Source organism: Zalophus californianus, chromosome 9, assembly GCF_009762305.2.
Source record: "Zalophus californianus isolate mZalCal1 chromosome 9, mZalCal1.pri.v2, whole genome shotgun sequence".
Taxonomy (NCBI): domain Eukaryota; kingdom Metazoa; phylum Chordata; class Mammalia; order Carnivora; family Otariidae; genus Zalophus; species Zalophus californianus.
Window position 1 is genome coordinate 64,094,680 of NC_045603.1, and position 19,087 is coordinate 64,113,766.

General features: G+C 41.5%; 1 protein-coding gene across 5 annotated transcripts in view; it reads right to left on the bottom strand.

The window, feature by feature from the left end:
* Positions 1 to 19,087, bottom strand: part of SPATS2 (spermatogenesis associated serine rich 2) — a 150,835-nt gene that overhangs the window by 116,212 nt on the left and 15,536 nt on the right. Inside the window, exon 1 of one of the 5 annotated variants that reach the window (XM_027594660.1) lies at positions 16,401 to 16,419. The exons of the other annotated variants lie outside the window; for them this stretch is intronic. The gene's annotated coding sequence lies outside the window, so the exon portion shown is untranslated. Of the gene's footprint in view, positions 1 to 16,400; positions 16,420 to 19,087 lie in introns of those variants that run through there. 5 annotated transcript variants of the gene reach the window in all.

Sequence of the window (19,087 nt, forward strand, 5' to 3'; positions counted from 1 at the left end):
GAGAAGAAATTTTAAAGAATAAATATGTGCTCTGCTTTAGATGTGATTCTATGACCACTGAGACCTCTGATAGCACAGCCATTGAAAAGAAAAAAGGTTCTTTCTTACTCATAGGGCAAAAGTTTAGACTCTATACAAATTTTGAAATAAATAAAGGTCCCTTCCCACAGAGAATCCATAACTACTTCATTCTTCCTTCCTCATGCAAAAGTCCCAGTACTTCAATAAAACGGACTTTAGGTGTCAGAAAAACACTAAACTTACTGAACTCAGTCACACTGAAGAATCATATATGAGAGCCCTTAACCTTCCTATGAGATTAAAGACTGTAAATAGTACACTGCAACATAGTAGAAAACATTCTGGATTCTCCCCCAAAAAAAATTCCTTTGAAGCTCTACATCAAAAAAATGTGCCCTTCTACTTACCACCCTATCTTCCAGTACTTAGTACAGGGATAAATACAAAACTGTGCATAAATGAATCAATATTTTGCCTTTACCGCCCATATGAGAAACTTGCATTCTAGTTCCATTCTACCAGTAACAATCTACACAATCCTGGGGAAAGTACTTGCTCTCTCAAGCTTTAGATTCCAATACACAACATAAAATGAGGTGAGGTGGAGACTGGGGAGGAGGATTAGACATTAAGTCTCATGAGGGCAACAACTCTGTCTTATTCAATACCTCTGTAACCCAGTCTAATAAAGTGGCTATGGTGCATTCAAATATATACTGACTGAAGTTTCTTCCAGCCCTGCTTCCATAATTCTTTTTCATTTGCTTAAATTATATTTGTTTTCTAAGCATGCAGTAAATAGTCCAACATTCCTTCTCTATACTCAGCTCAATTAATAGTAAAGGCCTTTTAAAACTAGAATACTGGGACATCTGGGTGGCTCAGTCAGTTAAGCATCCGACTCTTAATTTCAGCTCAGGTCATAAACTCAGGGTTGTGAAGTCAAGCCCCGTGTCTGGCTCTGCATTGGGTGGGGAGCCTGCTTATGATTCGTTCTCTCTCCCTCTGCCCCCCCCATCATGCTCTCTCTCAAAAAAATTAAAAAATAAAAATAAATAAAATAAAAAGATACGACTTGGACAAAGACAGGATGCCAGAAGCAATACAATTTTCCAGATTCTTCTGAGCTGGGTTTTGCAGTTTAATTTTACTGTGCTACTTAAATACACTCTCAGAAGTACCTGGAATAGGGCGCCTGGGTGGCTCAGTTGGTTAAGCGACTGCCTTCGGCTCAGGTCATGATCCTGGAGTCCCGGGATCGAGTCCCGCATCAGGCTCCCTGCTCAGCAGGGAGTCTGCTTCTCCCTCTGACTCTCCCCCCTCTCATGTGCTCTCTCTCTCTCTCTCACTCTTTCTCTCAAATAAATAAATAAATCTTTAAAAAAATTTTTTTCTAAAAAAAATAATAATAAAGAAGTACCTGGAATAGTGAGGTTAATCCATTGCAATCCAAAAATATATTCAAACTCAAACACAATGTATTATTGTCTATTCTATACGTCCATCCTTTAGCATAAGTGATTGAGAACTGTATACGTTTATTTAGGTTCATGCTTTTCACAGCATGCAACCAACAACTACCACCAACTCATTATTTAGAGTTCTTTCTGTAACACCATATAAAAGCTGATATTTAAAAGGATCTTGTGCCTTTGAAAAACTATCATCTCCAATTTAGGTGTAGTCTTCAAAAAGTTGGCCTATCTCTGTTATCAGGTAGTAATGCCTGCAATAAATTCAAGAACTGCAGCTTGAATAAGTTATTACGGTTGACATATTCCCAAATTATCCTAATTATTAAAATCTAAAAACAACTTTTGAAATATTAACCCATATCCTCACTAGCAATTTATAGTTTGTACCCTGCCACTTAGCATTTACTTTATGTTCATTCAGTCACCTACTATGTGCCAGATATCGTTCTAGCCCAAGGGTCAGCAAACAATATTTTTCAATAAAGGGCCAGGCAGCAAATATTGTAGGCTTTACAGGCCATATGGTCTCTGTCACAATACTCAACTCTGCTGTTGGGAGTGTGAAAGCAGCCACAGACAATATACTAATGTAGGAGCATGGCTGTGTTCTAATTCAAGTTTATTTACAAAAACAGGCAGCTGGTCATTTTTGGCTTACCTGTCTCTATTCTACACCTATGGTGAGACAGCAATGAAACAAATTTTTAAAATTAAAATTAAGGGCACCTGGGTCGCTCAGTCAGTTGAGCGTCTGCCTTTGGCTCAGGTCGTGATCCTAGGGTCCTGGCATGGAGACCCACTTCACTTCGGGCTCCCTGCTCAGTAGGGAGTCGGCTTCTCCCTCTCCCTCTGCCCCTCCCCATGCTCATGATCTCTCTCTCACTCTCTCTTGCTCTCTCTCAAATAAAATCAAAAACAGGGCGCCTGGGTGGCTCAGTCGTTAAGCGTCTGCCTTCGGCTCAGATCATGGTCCCAGGGTCCTGGGATCAAGCCCCGCATCGGGCTCCCTGCTTGGTGGAAAGCCTGCTTCTCCCTCTCCCACTCCCCCTGCTTGTGTTCCCTCTCTCACTGTGTCTCTCTGTGTCAAATAAATAAATAAAATCTTAAAAAAAAACCTTCAAAAAAATTTAAAGTTAAAATTAATTAATTACACATGCATATGCACACAGCCTATCGCATGCTGATAAACGCTATGGAGAAAAATAAAGCAGGGTAAAGGAGATAAAGAGAGCCAGGGCCTCATTGATACAGTGACATCTGAGCCTTACACCTAAAGAAAGAAGAAAAGCCATGCTGCCAACATAGGAGAAGCATTTCAGGAAGAGACAACAGGAAGTATAAAGGTTTTAAAGAAGGAACAACCTGGATCTTAGAGAAAAAGCAAAGATGTCCCTGCGACTGAAGGGACATGAACAGAGGAAAGGATCATAGGTAATTAGGCCAGAGAGGTAAACTGAGAACAGACTCTACAGTCTTTTAGGCCACTGTCAGAACTTTGTCTTTCACCTGAGATGGAAAGCCACTGGAAGATTTTGAGCAAAGGAGTGACAATCTAATTTGACTTTTTAGAGGATCATTCTGGATGTCTATTGAGAACAGAATGTACAGAGACAAGGGCAGAAGCAGGGGAATAAGTCAAAAGACTAAATGTAATAATAATCCAGGAAAGAGAGAATGGCAGTTTGAATCTTGGTGGTAGCAGCAGAAACGGTGATCAGATTCAGTATGTATTCTGAAGGTAAAACATAATCGGATGTGGGGCGCCTGGGTGGCTCAGTCGTTAAGCGACTGCCTTCGGCTCAGGTCATGATCCCAGGGTCCTGGAATCGAGCCCGCATCAGGCTCCCCGCTCTGCGGGAAGCCTCCTTCTCCCTCTCCCTCTGTGTTCCTGCTCTAACTCTCTCTCTCTCTGTCAAATAAATAAATAAAATCTTAAAACAAACAAACAAACATGATCAGATGTGAGATGTTACAGAGACAGAAGGCATCAAGGATGATTCCCAGGTTTTAGGCTCAAGTAATGGAAGGACAGTCTTTATGTCCTAATATGGGGATGGCTGTGGGAAGAAGCCTGGGGGAAACATTAAATTTGAGATGCATATTAGACATCCACGTAGAGATGTTAAGTAGGCGGTGAGGTATACGAGTTTGAAGTTGATACTTTTACATTATGACTGTTCCCAGTATGTTCGATCTCTCCAACAGGTACCAATTCCTTAAGAACAAAAACACCTCACTTATCACTTTACTCACAAGTATTATCCTCCTCAAGACTATCTGCTCCTACTTTATATACAGTTCTAATAATAAGGGGTGCCTGAGTGGCTCAGTCGGTTAAGCGGCTGCCTTCGGCTCAGGTCATGATCCCAGGGTCCTGGGATCGAGCCCCGCATCAGGCTCTCTGCTCGGCGGAGAGCCTGCTTCTCCCTCTCCCTCTGTCTGCCACTCTGCCTACTTGTGCTCTATCTCTGTTAAATTAAAAAAAAAAAAAAAATCTTTAAGATCAGATTTCTAGGTTCTGAATCTATAAAAGACAGAAGCAGCAAACTTAAAGTGGGTGGGAAGCAACTATAACTGACAGCTGACAAAGGAATAGATATTACAAAAAGCTGGGGCGCCTGGGTGGCTCAGTTGGTTAAGCGACTGCCTTTGGCTCAGGTCATGATCCTGGAGTCCCGGGATCGAGTCCCACATCGGGCTCCCTGTTCAGCAGGGAGTCTGCTTCTCCCTCTGACCCTCTTCCCTCTCGTGCTCTCTATCTCCCATTCTCTCTCTCTCTCAAATAAATAAATAAATAAAATCTTTAAAAAATAAAAAAAAAGATATTACAAAAAGCTGACAAAAACTAGAAGTATCTAGCATTCTGAGATTATTTACTATAGGAACAAACAGCTGTACATAAATGTCAGTAAGTCAGTAGTCCCTGAAGGCCTTTTGTTATAGCACAAAATATTTCTAATTATCTTTAGTTACATTTAATGAAATCAATTTTTCAATGATATAATACATTTTTTTAAATATTGCTATTATAAATGGAAGAAATGGGGATGCCTGGGTGGCTTAGTAAGTTAAGCGTCAGCCTTCGGCTCAGGTTATGATGCCAGGGTCCTGGGACTGAGTCCTGCATTGGGCTCCTTGCTCAGCAGAGGGCCTGCTTCTCCCTCTGCCTGCCACTCCCCCTGCTTGTGCTCTCCCTCTCTCTCTCTCTCTGACAAATAAATAAATAAAATCTTTTAAAGGGGGGGGCACGCCTGGTGGCTTAGTTGGTTAGGTTGTGGTCTCAGGGTCCTGGGATCAAACCCTGCATCGGGCTCTCCACTCAGCAGCAAGTCTGCTTCTCCCTCTCCCTCTGTGATCACTTTTGCTCTCTCTTAAATAAAATCTTTAAAAAACTACATAAATAAAAAATAAATGAAAGAAATGGCTGACTCAATCAGTAGAGCATGTGACTCTTAATCTTGGGATTGTGGGTTTGAGCACCACACTGATTGCAGAGATTACTTTAAAAAAATAAAATCTTAGAAAAAAAGTTGGCGGTGCGGGGGAATACCTGGCTGGCTCAGTCAGAGAAGCATTGCGACTCTTGATCTTGGGGTCAGGAGTTCGAGTCCCATGCTGGGTGTGGAGATTACTTAAATAAATAAATAAACAAACTTAAAAAAAAAAAAAGCTGGGGGGAGAAAAAAAAGAAATGGTATGTACGAGTTAATATCAATTATTTGAAAATTTGATGTATGTGTTATTTTCATAGGATTTACTGCAAGGGAGCAAATGAAATTACTTACATGAAAGTCACTGAATAAACATTTATTTTGGACTCACCCTGTGCTGGAAATGATGGATATAAGAAAAAACAACCTGTCATTCAAGTTCAAGACTCTTCTTGAGGGATAGAAATATAAACAACTAATTGTAATACAATGTGATCAGTGGAATGAACACAGACTTTGAACTAAGATATCGGGGTTTGAATTTTGCCACTATTCTTAGCTTACAGTTTGAATTGCTAACCATTCTTAACTTGCCAGCCATTCAAAAACAAGTAGCAGGCCATAGTTGACCGATGTATGAGCAGTAGTCTGCCAACCCCTGGTGTACAGGAATATTGGGGGTGAATATGGTGATCAGAACAGATGATTCTGTTCCCTATTTCCTGGGAAGAAAGGTTTGGAAATTGGAGAGACACAGAGAGTCGAGCTGTGGCTGCTGGACATGTAACTCTCCTCCCTATTCTCTTTGCCTAGCTAACTGCAGTTCATCTTTCAGGTCTCTGCTCCCGTGTCACTAACTCCAGAACCTGCACTCTTCCCCCCTCCCTACCCGATCTGAGACTAACCTGAGGCTTTCACTACAGACTTCCAAAGAACCCTCACTACAAAGCCTTCACATTAAATTATAATTTCTGGTTTAATTGTCTTTCCTGCTAGATTGTAAACCCATGTAAATGGGAACCTTTCTACATGCTCAACATGATATCCTGAACATCTAGCCCAGTGCCGGGCACATAGTAAGTACTAATAAATATCCACTGAAATGAATGAATCTAACAATAGTTGAGGCTCCCATCCAGCAACAGCTCTTTCAGGAACCTGTCAAAACACAAATCCTTGCAGGCACTTGGGTGGTTTAGTTGGTTAAGTGTTCCACTCTTGATTTCAGCTCAGGTCATGATCCCAGGTTCGTTAGATCAAGCCCCAAGACGGGCTCTCTGCTGGGCATGGAGCCTGCTTAAGATTCTTTCTCTCCCTCTCTCTCTGCGCCTCCTACCCAGCCCCCTTGTGTGCTCTCTCTCTAATAAATAAATAAAACAAAACAAACAAACAAAAACACAGATCCTTGGGCAGATTCCCTCCTTCAAGACAGAACTTTACTCTCCCCTCCCAGGACACAGGTCAAACTCTTTCCTCTTCTAACTCCGTTTCCTAGGCCAGATTTAAGGAATCTAAAGCTAACTCTCCCTGAAATCTCTTCCTTCCTTTCCCTTTCTAACCCTGATGGTGAGACTCCAATTCCTTACTGTAATCTTGCTGTCATTTCCCCAGCAAACTAGTAACAGCATCATTTACCAGTTTCCAGACTACCTAGGATATTTAAGAATAGGGTACTGAAAACATCTAGATGTTGTACTCTAAGTTTTCAATAAGAAAGGGGAAAAAATAGAGGCAGGGCAGGTAAACAACAGGGAATAGAAGAGGAAATTCTAGGGGCGCCTGGGTGGCTCAGTCGTTAAGTGTCTGCCTTCAGCTCAGGTCGTGGTCCCAGGGTCCTGGGATCGAGCCCCGTATTGGGCTCCCTGCTCTGCGGGAAGCCTGCTTCTCCGTCTCCCACCTCCCCCTGCTTGTGTTCCCTCTCTTGCCGTGTCTCTCTCTGTCAAATAAATAACATCTTAAAAAAAAAAAAAAAGAAGAAGAAGAGGAAATTCTAATTTTTGACTAGCTGCATGAACAGTCTCTTACTGTAGACCATGCTAGCCCCAGGAGTGCAGAGCAAGTAGTGGAGCTGTAGCTCCTCTGCCTTTCCCCCAGCCTCTGCACCAGCACCAGCAAGGAAGTGAAGGGACCCCTTCACCCTCTATTCCTCACCTGCTTACACTACAATTTGCCTGAGACATCAAGACTCATCTCATTATGATCATTCCTTCTTTATATCACTTACCACAGGAATCCCAGGACTCTGGGTCATTCCAAATCCCTAAACTCTCATTCCCACATGGCTAAGTACATCCCCTTTCATCAACAGCTCCCCTCTCCTACTCCTCCTCAATTTCTGCTCCAAGTGAAATCAGTTTCTCTGAGGCCACTGCTCACTCTACAGTCTTATCTGTGGTTGCTCCTCTCCCACACCCCTTCTACTACTGGGCCTCGGGCAGAAGAGGAGGTATTCATGTTGTCCCTCACCTCTGCTTCCAGATTATTCCCCTTCCTTCCTTCCTAAAACAGCTCCCTGTCAGATGATGCTACCACCTCCCACCCCTCTGTTGCATTCATCTGGCTATGCCTAGATCACTTCTCAAGCCTCCCACATTTTAGTTCCTATCTCACTGGCCTGTCATAATTCCAAGTCATTCACTCACTCACCTGGGTGACTGTTGCAATACTTGACCTTCTCAGTTTCCTGACCTCCTCATAGGCAAACAACCCTGCCCTCTACCCTACGGTAGCCACTCCCTCCCTCAATCAATATCCTGGCCTAGAACGTGCCAGCACAGTAACTACAGTCTCTCCATAATCTCTACTTCATCTGCACCCCACCCACCAATCACCACTCCCTATCTTTTCAGGTTGCTCCCTCTAGCACCCCAACTCCAACAATACTTTGACCCCACCAGGAATTACAAGCCATTGATTCCACTCCCCTCTCAGGTCTTCATCTCCTGCCTTAGCTTAGAGTTCAAAGTCCATTACAGCTTAGACTGAGGTCCACTCTCTTGCACGCACCTCAAGTGTCCTGCCCCCTCCCTCACTTCATCATACTTGCCTGGCAGAACACCCACCCTTATTAAATATAACGCGCTGTCAAACAACTAAACACTTCAGGACATTCCAGAGACAAATGGAAATTTGAAAACTGCCAGGAAACTGGATATTAAGGAATTATTAAAATTTTTGGTATGATAATGGTATTTTTTGCAAGCATCCATATCTCTTAGAAATATGAAATATTTGTGCATAAAATATGATGTCTGGTGTTGCTTCAAAATAATGTGCAAGGGTGGAAGTAGATAAGTGTACAGATAAAACAAGATCGGCACTTAGTTAATATTTACTGAAGCTGTGTGACGAGTACATGATGGCTCTATTTTGTGTATTTAAAGTTTTCCCTCATAACATATTAAAAACAAAAAATACAATTGTCTCACTACTCTGTGCCTATACCATGCGGCTAAACGTGGCTTTGAAATGAAAAAAACAAAAACACATGCCCACACATCCATACTAAACCGTCTCACTTAAAATTCACAATCACTAACTTAAAATGGTGTCTCAGCTCAACATGACAATCCTACGACTTCTGCCTTATCCATTCATTCCTCCACTCCCCTATGGGTCCATTTCATGTCATTTCCTCTCTCCTCAAGCCATCAACACCTGTTCTACATCTTCACTCCTGGCTACTGCCCTTCCTTCCATTTTCTCAGTGAAACAGGAAGCACTCACTACCGCTACCAGCCTGGGTTCCTGTTTGCCTTGTCTTCCCTGTTACTTACCGTGGAAGAACCGACTGCTCCTAAGGCCAATGCCTCCGCTTGGATACCAGATCCCAAGCCCATTCCCCATTGCCCAGCCTTTCCCCATTCCTACCTCTGCATCAGCGCTGTTTCCTTCTCTATGGATCCTGTCCAACAGCATTATATAAAAACATTCTTATTTCTCCCAATTTATTTTTATTCTTTTTTACTGAGGTATAATTGATACATAATATAGCTGTTTCAGGTGTACAATTATTTCTCTCATTTTATTTTTTTTTAAAGATATATTTTTACTTGAGAGAGAGAGTACACAAGAGGGGGTAGGGTCAGAGGGAGAAGCAGACCCCCCCACTGAGCAGGGAGCCCGATGCGGGACTCGATCCCAGGACTCCAGGATCATGACCTGAGCCGAAGGCAGTCGCTCAACCAACTGAGCCACCCAGGCGCCCCTATTTCTCCTATTTTAAAAGACAACTCTTCAACCCCAATTTCCCCTCCAGTTATGTAACCATTTCTCTGCTCTCTATGACAGCAGAACTCCTAGAAGAAGCTGTCTATGCTCACTATCTCCAAATTCCTCTCCTCCCTTTCTCTTTCAAAATCACCCCAATGAGCTTTTATTTCCTGATTATTCTACCGAACCCTCTCCTATCAAGTTCAGCAACAACTTCCAAATCGCTAAATCCAATGGTCAATGTTCAGTCTTCATCTGATTTATATATCAGCAACATCTGGCACACCATACAAATTCTTATTTTGTCTAAATGTTACCCTCTCCAGAACGTCAGCTCAATAAGGATAGGGATATTTCTTCTGTCCACAGTTATCTTTCTAGCACTAAGAACAGTGTCTAGTACATGTTCCATACATATTCCACTGATTCTAAAATGCCTTTTCCCCCCATATTTTAACATCTCTGAAATCCAGACACAACTGATGACATCTTTCAATTGTTATATTTCTTCAAACCACCTATGACACTACCAACCCAAAACAACCTTTAATTAAAATCTCTCTTTGAGTGTTTTGTACCACTTGAGTATCTAGTGTGAATTCTGACTGAGAACCACTTCAAATCTCTAAGAAAGTTTTCCCCCTCCTACACAACACCAGGATTGAGACATGCCTTCTGTCACTTTCTATGTGGTGGGTTTATTTCTCATTTACATTTTCATGTAGTTTCCCAGCTTTATGTAAGGCCTTGTAGAGACTACCCATCTTGGGCCTATTTTCTTTTTTTAGTAGTACATAAAATAGTGATGCATCTTACAACTGATAGTACCAAAATAGCAATTCAAGCATATTATTTACAGAAATAGAAATAAATACAAAAAAAGTGTTAACTATAAAAGCTAAAACTGCCTCTGAGGAAAGTGAAATAAATGAGGAAAGAAGCTTTTTTTTAAAACAGATTCTATAGAACTGTTTGATTCTACAAACTATATACACATATAACTTTGATAAAAATGAACCCTAAAACCTAAATAAAAGAAAAAAATTAAATAATCTTTGAGAAAAACAGAGGACAGAGGAAAACATATGTGGACATGGGGGAAAAAAAGCAGGGGTCAGAAGGTAGGAAGCCCTTGAGTCTATCTAGCAAGGGCAGAATAATGAGAAAGGACAAAAACAAAGGGAAGAACAGCTTAGCAAGGAGGACTGGACACAAAGCATGCTAAAACAGCCTAAGATTAAAAAAAAAAAAAAAGCCAGAATAGGTTGTTTAATTGAAATTGTAGGGAATGATATAGAAATAGACCTTTTCAACTGAGCTCCATATTACCCATATTACTTAATGACCAACTCCATTTGGATATCCATTTATCATATCCATTTGAATATACAAGTAGGATTCCATTTATTTAAAATAGAAGATACAAACTAAACTAGTGACAGAAAGCAAATTAGTGGTTGCCTATGGGGGGCAAGGGAAGTGGAGGAGAGGAAACTTTTGGGGGTTATAGATATGTTCATTATCTTTTTTTTTTTTAAGATTTTATTTATTTATTCGAGAGAGAGAGAAAGCACATGAGGGGGGGGAGGGTCAGAGGGAGAAGCAGACTCCCTGCTGAGCAGGGAGCCCGATGCGGGACTCGATCCAGGGACTCCAGGATCATGACCTGAGCCGAAGGCAGTCGCTTAACCAACTGAGCCACCCAGGCGCCCTAGATATGTTCATTATCTTGACCCCAACGATAGTTTCACAGTATATGTCAGAATTTAACAAATTGTCCACTGTAAATACATTAGTTTATTCTATGTCAATTATACCTCAAACATAACACCTATTGTTATAAAGTTGGTTTATAAAAAACAAGACAGGGAGAGCCACAGATTAGAAGAACATTTGCAATGCATACAACTATAAAGGATTAGTATCCAAATGTATTAAGAATACTTACCAATCAGTTTAAAGCAAAAACAAACAACTCAATAGAAAAATAAGCCACGGCAATTAACAAATAACACACAAGGGAGGAAACTTAAAAGACAATAAACAAACTGAAATATGTTCAAACTCACTAACAATGGAGGAAAGGCAAATTAAAACATAAAATAGTATGACACTCATAAGATCAGCAAAAGTTATAAAGAACCAATAAAACTCAGGATTGTCATAGAGTAAAATGAATTCTTATATACTACTGATGAGTGTATAAATTGAAACAACCTTTTTGGAAAGCATTTTGATGATATCTAGAAAATTAAATATGCATAAACCTTAAGACCCAGAAATTCTACTCTCACTCATCAGCACAAGGAAACATGTAGAAGGTTCACACTACAACACTGTTTGTGATGGTTAAAAATTGGTTAAGGGGGTGGGGGGCACCTGGGTGGCTCAGTCAGTTAAGCATCTGACTTCAGCTCAGGTTGTGATCTTGGGGTCCTGGAATCGACCCCATGTCGGGGTCCCCACTCAGCGGGGAATCTGCTTGTCCCTCTCCTTCTCCCTCTGCCCCTCCCTCTGCTTGTGCTCACTCTCTCTCTCAAATAAATAAAATCTTAAAAAAAAAAAAAAACAACTTGGGGCTCCTGGGTGGCTCAGTCGGTTAAGTGTCCAACTCTTGATTTTAGCTCAGGTTACTATCTCAGGCTTGCGAGACAGTGCCCTATGTAGGGCTCTGTGCTCAGCAGGGAGTCTGCTTGAGATTCTCTCTCTCCTTCTCCCTGTGCCCCTCCGCCCCACTTGCACACACATGCGCTCTCCCTCTCAAATCTTCTTAAAATTTTTTAAAAATAAAATGTATAGCCACATAACCAAACACCTACAGAAAACTTAAAATAAACTAGAGCTACATGTATTAACAAGGAACAAATCTCAAAAACCATGCTGAGCAACAAAAACAAACTGCCAAAAGATAAGCACAATATGATACTGCATTTATAAAATTAAAAAATTAAAATACTATTTTCCTTCTAAGAAGCCACAGATAAGACACATTATTATCTGACAAACCACTAAGAAAAAACTCTCCAGTTAATCAGTTGTAAAAATACATCACAAATGCAAAGATTAAATGGGGAGTTGGGGAAATATGCATCTTAGAACCAACGAAATACTCTTCTGCATAGTTTGTGTACATATACATAGTAAAATTTTTAAAAGCATGCAAGAGATTGTCACTGAATATGTTATAGTGGCTGCCTCTGGGGAAAGGAGGGCAACATAACTGCCATGTTTTCTTTAAAAAAAAAAAGGTGGGGCACCTGGGTAGCTCAGTTGGTGAAGCATCTGCCTTCCACTCGGGTCATGATCCTGGGATCGTGGGATCGAGCCCCACATCAGGCTCCCTGCCCGGCGGGGGGCCTGCTTCTCCTCTCCCTCTGCTGCTCCCTCTGCTTGTACTCTCTCCCTCTCTGTCTGATAAATAAAATCTTTGAAAAAATAAAAATAAGTAAATAAATAAATAAACAATCGGTTTAGTTAGGTCAGTTGGGTGTCTGCCTTCAGCTCAGGTCATGATCCTGGGATTGAGCCCCGCATCTGGCTCCATGCTCAGCAGGGAGCCTGCTTCTCCCTCTCCCTCTGTCTGCCACTCCCCTTGCTTGTGCTCTCTCTCTGTCAAATGAATAAATGAAATCTTTTTTTTTTAAAGATTTCATTTATTCATTTGAGACACAGAGATACAGAGAGAGAGAGAGAGAGAGAGAGAGAGAGAGAGAGAGAGAGAGATGAGAAGGGAGAGAGGCAGAGGGAGAGGGAGAAGCAGGCTCCCCGCCGAGCCAGGAGCCTGATGTGGGGCTCGATCCCAGGACCCTGGGATCATGACCCAAGCCGAAGGCAGATGCTTAACCATCTGAGCCACCCAGGTGCCCCAAATGAAATCTTTAAAAAGAAAAAAATCTAGGGCACCCTGGGTGGCATCGACTCTTGATCCAGTTCAGGTCTTGATCTCATGGTCATGAGTTCGAGCCCCATGCTGGGCTCTGTGCTGGGCAGGGAGCATACTTAAAAAAAAAAAAAAAATCTGATGCCCAAATTGTGGTCTTTTTTTTTTTTTAAAGATTTTATTTATTTATATGACAGAGAGCGAGAGACAGCAAGAGCAGGAACACAAGCAGGGGGAGTGGGAGAGGAAGAAGCAGGCCTCCTGTGGAGCAGGGAGCCCGATGCAGGACTCGATCCCAGGACCCGGGGATCACGACCTGAGCTGAAGGCAGATGCTTAACGACTGAGCCACCCAGGCACCCCCCAAATTGTGGTCTTTAAATACCATTTCCCAATAAAGATATTAGGACTTCTTAGAGAAATGGCTGATTCCAGGTTTATAGAAGGAAATAAACAGATGAAACTGGGATATTTTCTTGTACCTAAAAGCAAGAAAGCTATCCAACAACTATTGGGGTCTCATTAAAAGAACACAGAAGTCACTTTAAATGGGTCCCACTACACTAAGATAGGACAATGTGAACACCAATAAGAATAATATCTATAGTGCCTGAAATACATGAAATATATAAAAATCCACTGACTCATAATCATACTCTAAAACAAAAAACTCATTGCTCACTTTTGGAGGTTAGTAGGGACTAACTCACTTCATTATTCTAAATATTGATGAAGAGAAAGAACCAAAGCATTTATTCTGCCTCTTCTGTATAAACCACATTTCAGAGTAATCAAAGAGTTAATGGAAGAAAATACCACTTTATAGAAGGATTCCAGCTCATAAATACAGAATAATAATAGCATTAGAAAATCGCTATTTTGCAAGCCTTAATAAAAGAATGGATCGAGGTAACAGCCATCAGTGGCTGCAAAAATCTTTAGATAAAAAAAACATTAGATAAAAGACCATGGGGTGCCAGGGTGGCTCAGTCGTTAAGTGTCTGCCTTCGGCTCAGGTCATGATCCCAGGGTCCTGAGATCGAGCCCCACATCGGGCTCCCTGCTCCGCGGGAAGCCTGCTTCTCCCTCTCCCACTCCCCCTGCTTGTGTTCCCTCTCTCGCTGTCTGTCTCTCTCAAATAAATAAATAAAGAATCTTAAAAAAAAAAAAAAGACCATTAAGAAGAGGATGGATCATGTTGACAGTACTCAAACCCACTGATCAAAAGAAGGGAGTGGGAAGGATAGATGATACTAAGAATGGAAAAAATGTTGATAATTGCTGAAGCTAGATGAGGATACATGGAAGTTCATTATATTCTTTCCACATGTGTGGAATGTTGAAAATTTCCACAATAAAATAAGTCAACTTGAAAAAAAAGATATGAAACAAATTGGCATAAAATGAGACAAAGCACAGGGGTTTCTATATTATTCTTTATTTTTAATCTGTGCATTTGGAAATACTTTACAGTAAGCAAGATTTAAAGTAAAACTAAAATACCAAACAATAAAAACAGACTGGGATGGAGGGAAGGAATGTGATTTAAGGCATTCTAAGGTTCTTGTATTATTCAGAAAGGCAGGGATAGTAATTTTAGAGATCAGTATGTCTGCATGTTAAAAATTAAAGAGTTAATTACTAAAAAGAGAAATACGATGTTCAACTTCAAAATCAATAAAAGAAAAAAGGGCTCTTGGGGCACCTGGGTGGCTCAGTTGGTTGAGCAGATATCTGACTTCCACTCAGGTTGTGGTCTCGGGGTCCTGGCATGGAGCCCTTGCATCAGGCTCCCCACTGGACAAGGAGTCTGCTTGTCCCTCTGCCCCTCCCCCGCTCGTGTTTTCTTTCTCTCAGATAAAATCTTTTTTTTTATTTATTTGACAAAGAGAGACACAGCGAGAGAGGGAACACAAGCAGGGGGAGTGGGGGAGGGAGAAGCAGGCTTCCCACTGAGCAGGGAGCCCATTGTGGGGCTGGAACCCAGGACCCTGGGATCATGACCTGAGCCTAAGGCAGGTGGCTTAATGACTCAGCCACCCAGGTGCCCCTCAAATAAAATCTTAAAAAAAAAGAAGATGATAGGAAAAAGGGCTCTCTCTATATATGTGTAACAGAAACCGAGCCCCACATCGGGCTCCCTGCTTGGCAGGAAGCCTGCTTCTCCCTCTCCCACTCCCCCTGCTTGTGCTCTCTCACTCTCTCTGTCAAAAAATAAATAAAATCTTAAAAAAAAAAAAAGATGGTTAAAAAAATAAACTAAAATGGCAAAGGTCTAAAAGTATCAGTAATTACACTAAGAAAAGATTAAACTTAACAAAAAACAGACTATCAGATTGATTTTTTTAAAAAATCCAACTATGTACAGATTACCAAGGTAAGCTTAAAGCAAAGTGAGCCAGAAATTTGGGAAATTAAAACATATACTACACGAATATTAATTAAAAGAAATCTCAATATTATTAATATTAATTTGAGACAAAATAAGATTTAAAGCAAAAATCATTAACACGTAGTCATCAGGAGAGAGCCCACAGGATTCATCACAAGAAAACTACTTACTTCTGGAGTGAGACATCCCTCCCTGCCATCCACAGATATTTATTTTTTTTATTTTTTTAAGATTTTATTTATTTGTCAGAGAGAGAGAGAGAAAGCACAAGCAGGGGGAGTGGCAGGCAGAGGGAGAAGCAGGCTTCCTGCTGAGCAAGGAGCCTGATGTGGGACTCAATCCCAGGACCCAGAGATCATGACCTGAGCTGAAGGCAGAGGCTTAACCAACTGAGCCACCCAGGCGTCCCATTCACAGATACTTAAAAAGAGGGTCTAAGTACTTGGAACAAAAATGTCCTTCCAGAGATCCTGCCACTTGCAACAACACTGATGAACCTGAAGGACATTATGTTAAGTGAAATAAGCCAGAAACAAAAAAACCCTGCATGATCCCACTTACACATGGAATCTAAAGAAGTCAAAAACACACAGAAGCAGGGAGTAGAATGGTGGTTACCAGGGGCAGGAAGGTGGGGGGAACCGAGAGATGTTGGGTACAAAGGGTACAAAGTTGCAGTTACATATGATGAATAAACCTAGAGATCTAATGTACAGTATGATGATTAAAGTTAATAACACCATACTGAATACCAGAAATTTGCTCAGAGATTTCAGGTTTTCACATCACACACACACAAAAGGTAATTATGTGAGAAAATGGTAGTGACTATGGTAATCATTTCACTGTCCTATGTATATCAAAACATCATGATATACACCTTAAATACAATTTTCATTTTAAAAACTAATTAAAATTTAAAATAAGCATGCTCTTCCCTAGGATACAGGACTCCTTGCCCCTCCTTCCCTCCCAACACTCAACCCTTACCTCAGAATCTGCCATCAAGTACTTTATCTCTGTTTATGTGGTCCCATCAAAAGAAGCCCCAGGGGCGCCTGGGTGGCTCAGTCGTTAAGCATCTGCCTTCGGCTCAGGTCATGATCCCAGGGTCCTGGTCTCGAGCCCCGCATCAGGCTCCCTGCTCCACAGGAAGCCTGCTTCTCCCTCTCCCACTCCCCCTGTTTGTGTTCCCTCTCTCGCAGTCTCTGTCAAATAAATAAATAAAATCTTAAAAAAAAAAAAAAAAAAGAAGAAGAAGCCCCAGACTTTCAGACCTCTCATCTCCCATATTCTAATCCCCACACAGTTCTACACATCCTCTGCTCTGTCCCCATGTGCCAAACATCTCTTCCCAAATTTTGAAATTCTTCCACTACATTTTCAACTTCTACTCTCAACATTTCCTTCTACTTCTTGTTCTAATTAAAATCTGGTTCTCGGGGGGCGCCTGGGTGGCTCAGTTGGTTAAGCGACTGCCTTCGGCTCAGGTCATGATCCTGGAGTCCCAGGATCGAGTTCCGCATCGGGCTCCCTGCTCAGCAGGGAGTCTACTTCTCCCTCCGACCCTCTTCCCTCTCGTGCTTTCTATCTCTCATTCTCTCTCTCTCTCAAATAAATAAATAAAAAATCTTTAAAAAAAAATAAAATAAAATCTGGTTCTCGGGGTGCCTGGGTGGCTCAGTGGGTTAAGCAGCTGCCTTCGGCTCAGGTCATGATCCTGGCCAGGGTCCTGGGATCGAGCCCCGCATCTGGGGAGGCCTGCTTCTCCCTCTCCCACTCTCCCTGCTTGTGTTCCTCCTCTTGCTGTGTCTCTTTCTATCAAATGAATAAATAAAATCTTTAAAAAATAAAAATTAAAAAAGAATAAAACCTGGTTCTCTGAGGCGATACTTCTCTCGCTGCCCTCAAGTAGTGAAAGTTCTCTTTCCCAAACCCTATATACCATTGGACCTGGGGGTAAGGAAAGTGCCCTCTTTGCTCCTCACTGATGCTTCTAAATCAGTCTCCTTCCCTTTTCCCTAAAAAAACCCTCCACTTTGAATATCATGTGAAAACTCTATTACCCCTTACCTGGTTGTGATGGTTAATTTTGTGTGTCAGCTTGACTGGATCATGGGGTACCCAGATATGTGGGTAAAGACCATATCTGCATGTGTCTGTGAGGGTGTTTTAGATGAGAATAGCATATGAAATGGCAGACTGAGTTAAGCAGCTGGCCCCCCCCCAATGTGGGTGGGTATCATCCAATTCATCAAAGGCCTGAATGGAATAAAAAGTTAGAGAAAGAAAGAATTCCTTCTGTCTCTGCCTGAATGCTGAACTAAACTACCTATCAGTCTTCTGCCCTTGGATTGGGACTTACACCACTGGTGTTCCTAGTTCTCAGGCCTTTGGTCTTGGACTGGAATTTACACCACCGACTTTCCTGAATCCCCAGCTTGCAGACATCAGATCATGGGACTTCTCAGCCCCCATAATTATGTGAGCCAATCCATATAATAAATCTCATTCTGGAGAGATACAGATAAAAATGCAGATATAAAGATACAGACGAGAGAGATCGATCCTATGGGTTCTTTTTCTCTGGAGAACCCTAATACTCTGACTCTCCACTACACAGATCCTGTCTTAAGTCTCAGTGATTTCACACACATGATCTTTCTAATACCCCATGTCTCTGAATTCCTTGATTCCAATGATCTTGTCCTTTACCCACGAAGCCCATGCATGGTAATGCCTCCATGATCTCTATTTTTGTATCCTACTGCCTGACCATGACCTACAACCTTTATAGCTATCTTTACAGCTCTGTCTCTCACATACCCAAATTCCAACATCTTTGAATCTCAATGGGACCTTCAATTCATTGATTCTACCATCTTTTCACCACCTCTTAGCCACTTCATGTCCTCCCTTTCCTGTTTACCTGGTTTAAATTCCACAATTTAAATGAGTATATTATCATAATCACTCCCTTACATATATGCTCTATTCCCTTGACATTCTCATGTTTTATTCCACTATCTTGGTAAAAATCTCTCTCTGGTTAAATCCACTCCAAACATACACCCCTTCAGCTCAATATGGCTGGAAGAAAAAAAACATACTCACTAATCTCACTTTAAATTCATGACCACAAGACTCAAAGGCCCCTTCATGCCACCTGGAAATCATACACTACTTCCCTGTTGCAGCCATTCTCCCACTCTCCTGAACATTCACACCTTCTCCTCTCTCCACAAACCTCCATCATTTCCACCCCACCCTCACTCTCAGCTGAGCACTCTGATTTCCTAATACACTGAGAATATGACAACAATCAGAAGAAAACTTTCACAAACTTCTACTACCAAATCAATCCACCTACTTGATGGGTGGGTCTGAGATATATTTTGAAGATGTAATCAGTAAGATTTGGATATGGATCTGATGTGAGGTATGAGGAAGAGAAAGGAATCAAGGATGACTTTTAAGTATTTGCTAAAATATTACTTTCTCAACAAGGCCTTCCCTACCACCTTCAGTGTCTGTCTGTCACACACACATAGAGTCACATGCTTAGAGAGTGTCCCTTATCTCCTTTCTTGTTTTTTTTATTTGGGGGGTGTTTTTAATACTAATTTTCACCAACTTAAATACTAAACATTCTAATCCTTTGCTTAGTATCTGCCTTC